Here is a 7,225-nt window from a genome sequence, read left to right as displayed (position 1 = left end):
TCACGAACCTCGTCCTTTTGCATCCGAGCCTCATCACGTTGGTTCATTCGTTGCATTTCACTTTGCATCGCCTTCAACATCTCCATCACTTCATTTCCACCCGAAGAACTTTGACCCGTTTGATATTGCCTTTGAAATCCTTGGTTTCCTTGGAAATTCGGGTTGGCTTGATTTGATGGATTCCCATATCTAAAGTTCGGGTGGTTCCTCAATCCGGGGTGGTAGGTATTAGAATTCATGTTGTTGTAGTTCCTACCACCTCCTCCTTGACTTTGACCTTGAACCGCGTGGACTTCCTCATATTGCCCTTCCAACATTCCTTGGCAATTTTCAGCCGCGTGACCTATTTCATTACACAAAGCACACACATCATAAATTTGATTAGTAGTTTGAACATTACCGTCATCTATGGCATGCACTTGTGGTCGGTTAGTTGTCGGTCGGGCTCTCCTCGAAGCTTGGGCTTTCCTTTTTGATGTAGTTGCCATACTTTCCAAAAACTCCCAATCTTCATTCTCATAATTCGTTCCAAACGTCCCTCCGGTGATAGACATTAAATCACGTGCGTCTTCGGCACTCAACCCCTCATGAAAGGCGTTCATTAACTCCCATAACTCAATCCCATGATGAGGGCAGTTTTTAATCATCATGTTAAAACGCTCAAACGCCTCATGGAACATCTCACCGTGTTGTTGTTGAAAGCTTCTCAACCCCTTCCGCGCATCATTGGTCTTTTGGGCGGTGTAGAATTCATCCAAAAAGGTTTGTTGCATCTCCCCCCATGTATAAATTAATGCTGAAGGTAATGTATAGAACCATTTCTTAGCTTTCTCTTCCAACGAAAACTGAAATAAGACTAACTTGACTTCATCGGCCGAAAAACCTTGACTCCCAAAAGTGTTGCAAATTGAGTCATAGGCCTCTAGATGAAAGTACGGCTCCTCCGTTGCTAACCCTTTATACTTCGGTAAACTTTGCAACGAGTTCGTTCTTACTTCAAAAGTTCTCCCTTGGTTGTTGTGAGGGATAACCACCGGTGAGGGGTTTTGAGTAATGATTGGCCTGAAATGTGCCTCTATTCCCCTTGCTTGTTCTCTAAGATGTCTTCGTGGCACACCATACCTACCTCTCGGAATAATCGGCCCATTCGGTCTTGGTACTTGCCCTTGTGGTGCGATCGGTTGTTGAAACTGTTGTGGTCGCATCGGTGGGCGCTGAGGCGGTCTTTGAAATGGTTGTTGGTGTACTTGTTGTGGCCGGACCTGTTGCAATGGAATCGGTTGTGGCATTGGTGGCCCTTGTGGTCTTGGCCGAATATGTTGTGGTATAAGCTGTTGATGTTGCATTCCACCAACACTCGCCATCCCTTGAGATTGACTTTGAACATACCCAAAATCCCCTTGATCACCATAATCTCCATAACCATACCCATCATCTTCATACCCCTCAAAGTCTTCAAATCCCTCATCATAATCACCCCCTTGCATTCCCGAGGTTTGCCCAAATGGAATGTTTGAATACTGAAAACCCGATTGTTGTGGTCTAAAGGATGGGGTAGTATGCACAATAGTTGAATTGGGTGCAATTGTGAAGGTAGATGATGATTGACCCGTAGTTGGGGGAAAGAAGTGAGATAATGGTGGGATTGTGGTGGATGGATCGTAAGTGATGGTAGGCTCATTTTGAGTGGTGATTGGTTGAGTGGAATTGGTTGGTGTAAATCCAGCGGTGGTATTAGGTAATGTAGTGTTTGGTGATGGTTGGGTGGAAGTAGGTATAAAGGATGAGGTTGTTTGACTGGTTGTAAGTGGAATCTGAGAATCAGCCATGATGTTTCTCGGTGTAATGGGTGAAGTAGGTGAACCAATGATTTTGTTTTCTCTCACTAAAACTCGGTTTTGTCGTAGCGTTCTTTCAATTTCCGGATCAAACGATAGCGGTGATGACCTGTGAGAGCCTCTAGTATGCATACACCTCAAGTACCTGCACACTAAACACAACCAGCGTAAACCCGAAAATAACAAACAAAACTATGAAATTAACACACGTTGCGCACTACTCCCCGGCAACGGCGCCAAAATTTGACGTGATGTCGTGGGTCACGCAAATTTAATCCCTAAACAACTGTAGTTAGCGGTAGTAGGGTATCGAACTCAGGGAGTATGTGGAAAATGTGTTGATTGTGTAGCTTTGTATTTATACTAAAATTAAACTAAATTGCTGAAAATTAAAATTCAAGATTGTGGAATGTTGTTTTGGAAAACTAAATTAAAAACTAATTCAAATCAAAGTAGGTTGTAAACAATCAGGAGAGAACAGTGATCACCCTAGGTTTTAGTTTCTTTAAACAATTGTGTGCAATTTCACTAGAAAGAGTTACATAGACATAACTCGTGTATGTGTGATTGAAGTGATAAAAGGGAACAAAGTACTCGGATTAGATAATGCGAGGTTGTTTCCCGATGACCTATTAACCAATAACCAACCCTAACCCTTCCCGTGATATCTCGGTTGCCAACGGCACCAAGAACGTACGATCACGACTAGAAATTGTGATATAGATTAACGCACTACAAACAATCAAACACACACCATGACATTCAAGCAACGCAAAATATCATTCTAGAAATGCAGAAATTAACACACAAAAGTCTTAGAAACATTCACCTAGGATGATCACCGAAGAGTTTAGCCGGACATAGCTCGGTGAATCATCATCAACATTAATCTAGTGTTCATACGAATTAAAAACACAAACCGAATGTTTAGAATCGTTCACAAACCAAGCAAGTACTCCAAATTCGCTCCCCAAAGTCTCCAAGAACCGTCAATGATGAGATAATCCCAAAAGACACTCAAAAACCCGATTTTAATGAGCAGTTACAATTTTCCTCGTCATGTCCACCGTAATTTACGGCTATACCGTAAATTACGGTAATCTTGAAAATGTTACGGCACAAAAAGACTGGTTTACGGTAGAGACTTGTGCACTTTTCATTGCCGCCGTAATTTACGGCTCCACCGTAAATTACGGTGGAGCTCTGACTTGCATGTGCCGTCCACAGAACCCAATTAACATTCCACAAGTGTCTCTCTTCTCAATATGGCGGCCCACTCACCAACCACCACATCCAAGATGTGCCGCCCAAGCCCACATGAGAAGTCCACGTGTTTGTTGCTGCTCCCTTCTGCCGTGATGATTGATGATGACCAAAACCAATTTCTCCAATCCACGTGATGTTTGATGTTATCCCCTTTTGACTTTTGTATCTCTCTTAAATCATCATGTGCATCCAGCCGCCATTTTAATGTTTGCCAAAGTATGTCTTGTGTTGATGTATGATGATGTTTGTTTGTTGACCATGTGCCATCAAAGGAATACAAACCCTCTTAAACCGGCCAAACCCATGTGCGGCCCAATAACACCAGCCGCCCAACTTGCCCAATGAGGATGTTGAGTTGTTGACTGCCCACATGTGATGTTCATCCACAACCATGTGCATGCCAAATATTGTTGATGTAAATGTTGACTTTTAAAAACAAAACCTCACCAACCCTATGCTGCTTGAGATGATGATAATGATTTTCTTTAATGTGATGATGTCTCTTACAAAAGTTGTTCCCCAAAAGAAGTCAGCTTTCCTTCATTTTTTTTTTGATGTGTGCCGCCCACAATCAGGCCCATCATGTGATTCAACAAGTCTCGAGCCCACTTGTCTCCACAAGTCTTATTTATGTTTTGTTGAATGAATGGGTCCCCCAAGATGATGTCTTCTTTGAACCACAACGTGACGATGCTATTTGATTTCCAACAGTAGCCTATGCGTTCCAATTTAACCGAGTTAAGCGATTTACCTGCAAAACACACGAACACTCGTAGTTACTAAGTTCAAGCAAATAACCAAGTAAAGCATGGAATTTTAACCTTTTTAAACCATTTAAAGGTTGTCCAACGGACCACCCGTCATTCATCTAAAGGATCAAGCAGCAAAACAAGTTTTTCTTCATATCCATCATTTGATCCAAATTTGGCAACAACAAAGAATGGCAGGAAATTACAGTGCAATATTGTTTTGAATCTTGAGGATGATCAAGATTACACAAAAGAAATTGAAAAAAGCCACATGTCTTTGTTGGGAACTGTTTTAGAATCATATGGGAGTTTTGTTGCAGGTCGGATCGGGAATCCAATGCTGACTAAGGAGGATTACGATCAGATCGATGCTAAAGAGATGGAATTAATGGATATAAAATGGTGCTTGGCTAGCGTGTTGAGGAGAGCTGAGAAATTCAAGCAGATCACAGGAAGAGATGATCTACGTGAAGCTAATGTTTCTACTTTAGGTTTTGACAAATCTAAAGTCACTTGTTTCCGTTGCAGGGAAAAATGACACTTCAAGAGGGAGTGCACCAATCGTGATGCAAGTGGAGCTCAAAATCCATTTAACAACAATGATTACTACCAGAAAAAAAACAATGATTACTACCAGAAAGCCATCTACCATCAAGTTTCTCAACAACCAATTCAACAACAGGCACAAACGGCACATGGAACGAATGTAATTGAAGAATCTTCAAAGAGAGCTTGTATGGTGAATCAAGATGAAAAGAAGACATCAACAGGGTTCAACTGGGACAAATATATTCCATCTGATGCTAAAGCATGTGTGATTGATCAAGATGATGAAAAGTTACCTAAAGGGTTTAGCTGGGAGAATTTCAATTGGGATGCTTATGATCCGAACAAAGCTCCAGTTCACACAACTTTTGTTGCTCGGATTGAAGAAGACAATGATGATGATACTGAATATTATGATAAAAGAATGAGAGATCATTTGATAATGATTGCAGAAAGTGACAGTGAAGATGAAAAAGCTAAACAGAAAAAGAAAAGGATCAAAACACCAGTCAGCAGTGATGATGAAGATGTTCTGGTGATCAGAAGAAAAGTGAAAGAAGTTCCAAAGTTCAAGATTAGTGAAGAGATTGATGCCAGAGAGATTCCTGTGAATTGAGAAACCTGTGAGATTATAAAGAAGAAAAATAGTGAGTTAATCAACAACATGAATAGATTAAACGAATCTTATGATGTGTTGAACAAAGCAATGAATATGTACAATGATACAAGTGAAGAACAGGCAACAGCAATGAAGACACTTCAAGGGGCGTTCATGATAAAGCAGAAAGTTGTGAACAACTACATTGAAAAATGTGATGTTTTAGAACAAAAACTAGAGGCTCAAAGAATTGAGACTGAAAGAGTTAATCGTTTGTTGAAAAGTTACTCATGTACTTCTTATGTCATTGATAGGATTTATCCAACTGTTGAAGGCATGAAGGCATTTGAGGATGATGAAGTAATTGAAGAATAGAAGGTTTCTGTAGAAAAGACTCCAGAGAAGAAGACTGAAAAGAAGAATGACACAAAGAAAAAGACTGACAAGAAGAATTCTGATAAGAAACAAGGTATCAGTTATAACAAGTGTCCACCCCCGCTGGAAAATGGATATTTGCCCAGAAATCCAGATTCTGAAAGAGTTCAAAAGGCTACAAACTTATAGTGGGAGTCAGAGTCCTCAGTCAATTTGCCAGAAAGTATTGATGTCACGTTTACATCGTCTGACACTGATCAACAATCTCAATTGATGAAGAAAGTGGTGGATCATGTGTTAGATAACGATGAAACCGAGGAGTCAAAGTCGGAGTTTAGTTCAGAGTCAAAGTCTGAGTCAAGCATTCCGAGTCAAACAAAAAAATAGGGCAAAAGAGTTTATAGTAAGAATTCCTGTTATCAAAATCTAATTTGGATGACGAAACGTTTAAAGTTGCATATACTTTGAATGATTCTGACAAATTATATTCTGATGAAGAATTTCCAATAAGAGGTGTCATAACAGAAATGATCAAAAAGGTTTTCAAATTAACAGAAATCAATATTTCTGAAATAAAAGATATAAATCTTACTAATAAACCTAAAAAATACACCTCAAGAGTTCAACAAAGATTAAACAAGAAAAAGGGTTACAGTTCTGGTTCTGGTATTCAAAAGAAACCAAACCATAACGGTAATTTCAAAAAGAAAGGTCTTGGTTTTACTCCAACAGAAAAACAAAAAAATGAAAAACACGTTCGAGATTTTAAATCAAAGATGACATTTGTTTCAGGTACATCTTCTGAAGAAGAGAAAGAAAAGTTATTCAGAAAGCAGTCAAACAGAGAGTTCCTTGCAAAGAAACAAGAAGAAATGAAGACTGTGTATCAAAAGAAGGAAACTCGAACCTGTTTCAAATGTGGAAAAACTGGTCATATTTCCATGAAGTGTTCACAAGCAATTCAAACCAAACAGGGAGTTTCAAAACTGAATGAGAAAGTGGTTGAATTTGAACCGCCAATTGATAGAACCAAACTATTCAAAAATTCAAAATTTGAAATTGGTGAATGTTCAAACAGGTTTTACAAGAAGAGAGCTAAATCTGACAACCAGAAATGGGTTGTTAAGAAGTCTGGTGATAGCTCTAGCAATGATTCTGATAGGTCAAAATCAAAGGAGCTATATTCTGACGATGAATCTGATTCCACAAAGTCAGATGAGCCACAGGTTGAAGAAAATGGTGAAAAATCAGTTCCGACTGTGGATGATGAGAATTTCCATCACTTCAGGCTGAAAATTTTAAGAAGAAATTGGTAAAATTGAGATTTCAAACCAATTTTATTCGGAAAAATTACAAGTTTTGTCCTTTATCTTTATACCACTTTTCAAGCGGTGTCCTTTTTAGCGAAAGTTGACATGCGGTGTCCTTTACTAGGTATTTTGTTGCAAGTTTAGTCCTTTACATCCAACCCAGTTAAAAAACCCTGTTAATTGTTGGGTGTAAAGGACTAAACTTGCAACAAAATACCTAGGTAAAGGACTAAACTTGCAATAAAATACCTAGTAAAGGACACCGCCTGTCAACAATTAACATGGTTTTTTAATTGGGTGGGTGTAAAGGACTAAACTTGCAACAAAATACCTAGTAAAGGACACCGCCTGACAACATTCGTTAAAAAGGACACCGCCTGAAAAGTGGTATAAAGATAAAGGACAAAACTTGTAATTTTTCCAATTTTATTCTGATAAAAAGGTTTTTGATGTTGAAAAGGCCTTTAACACCAAAGTAAAACACATCTTTGGAAAAATGATTGACAGAAAAGTCAAAGGGGTTAAAGAGTTCTATGAGAAGAA

At 39.1% G+C, this 7,225-nt stretch overlaps 1 non-coding gene across 1 annotated transcript; it reads left to right on the top strand.

The window, feature by feature from the left end:
- Nucleotides 1–618: 618 nt before the first annotated feature.
- Nucleotides 619–724, top strand: LOC118483564. The gene has a single exon (XR_004870855.1). It is a non-coding gene; the product is annotated as a small nucleolar RNA R71 (small nucleolar RNA).
- The last annotated feature ends 6,501 nt before the right edge of the window (nucleotides 725–7,225 follow it).

Source organism: Helianthus annuus, chromosome 10 (assembly GCF_002127325.2).
Source record: "Helianthus annuus cultivar XRQ/B chromosome 10, HanXRQr2.0-SUNRISE, whole genome shotgun sequence".
Classification (NCBI taxonomy): Eukaryota; Viridiplantae; Streptophyta; class Magnoliopsida; order Asterales; family Asteraceae; genus Helianthus; species Helianthus annuus.
Note: the sequence above shows the minus strand (reverse complement) of the source record. Positions and strands in the feature narration are given on the sequence as shown.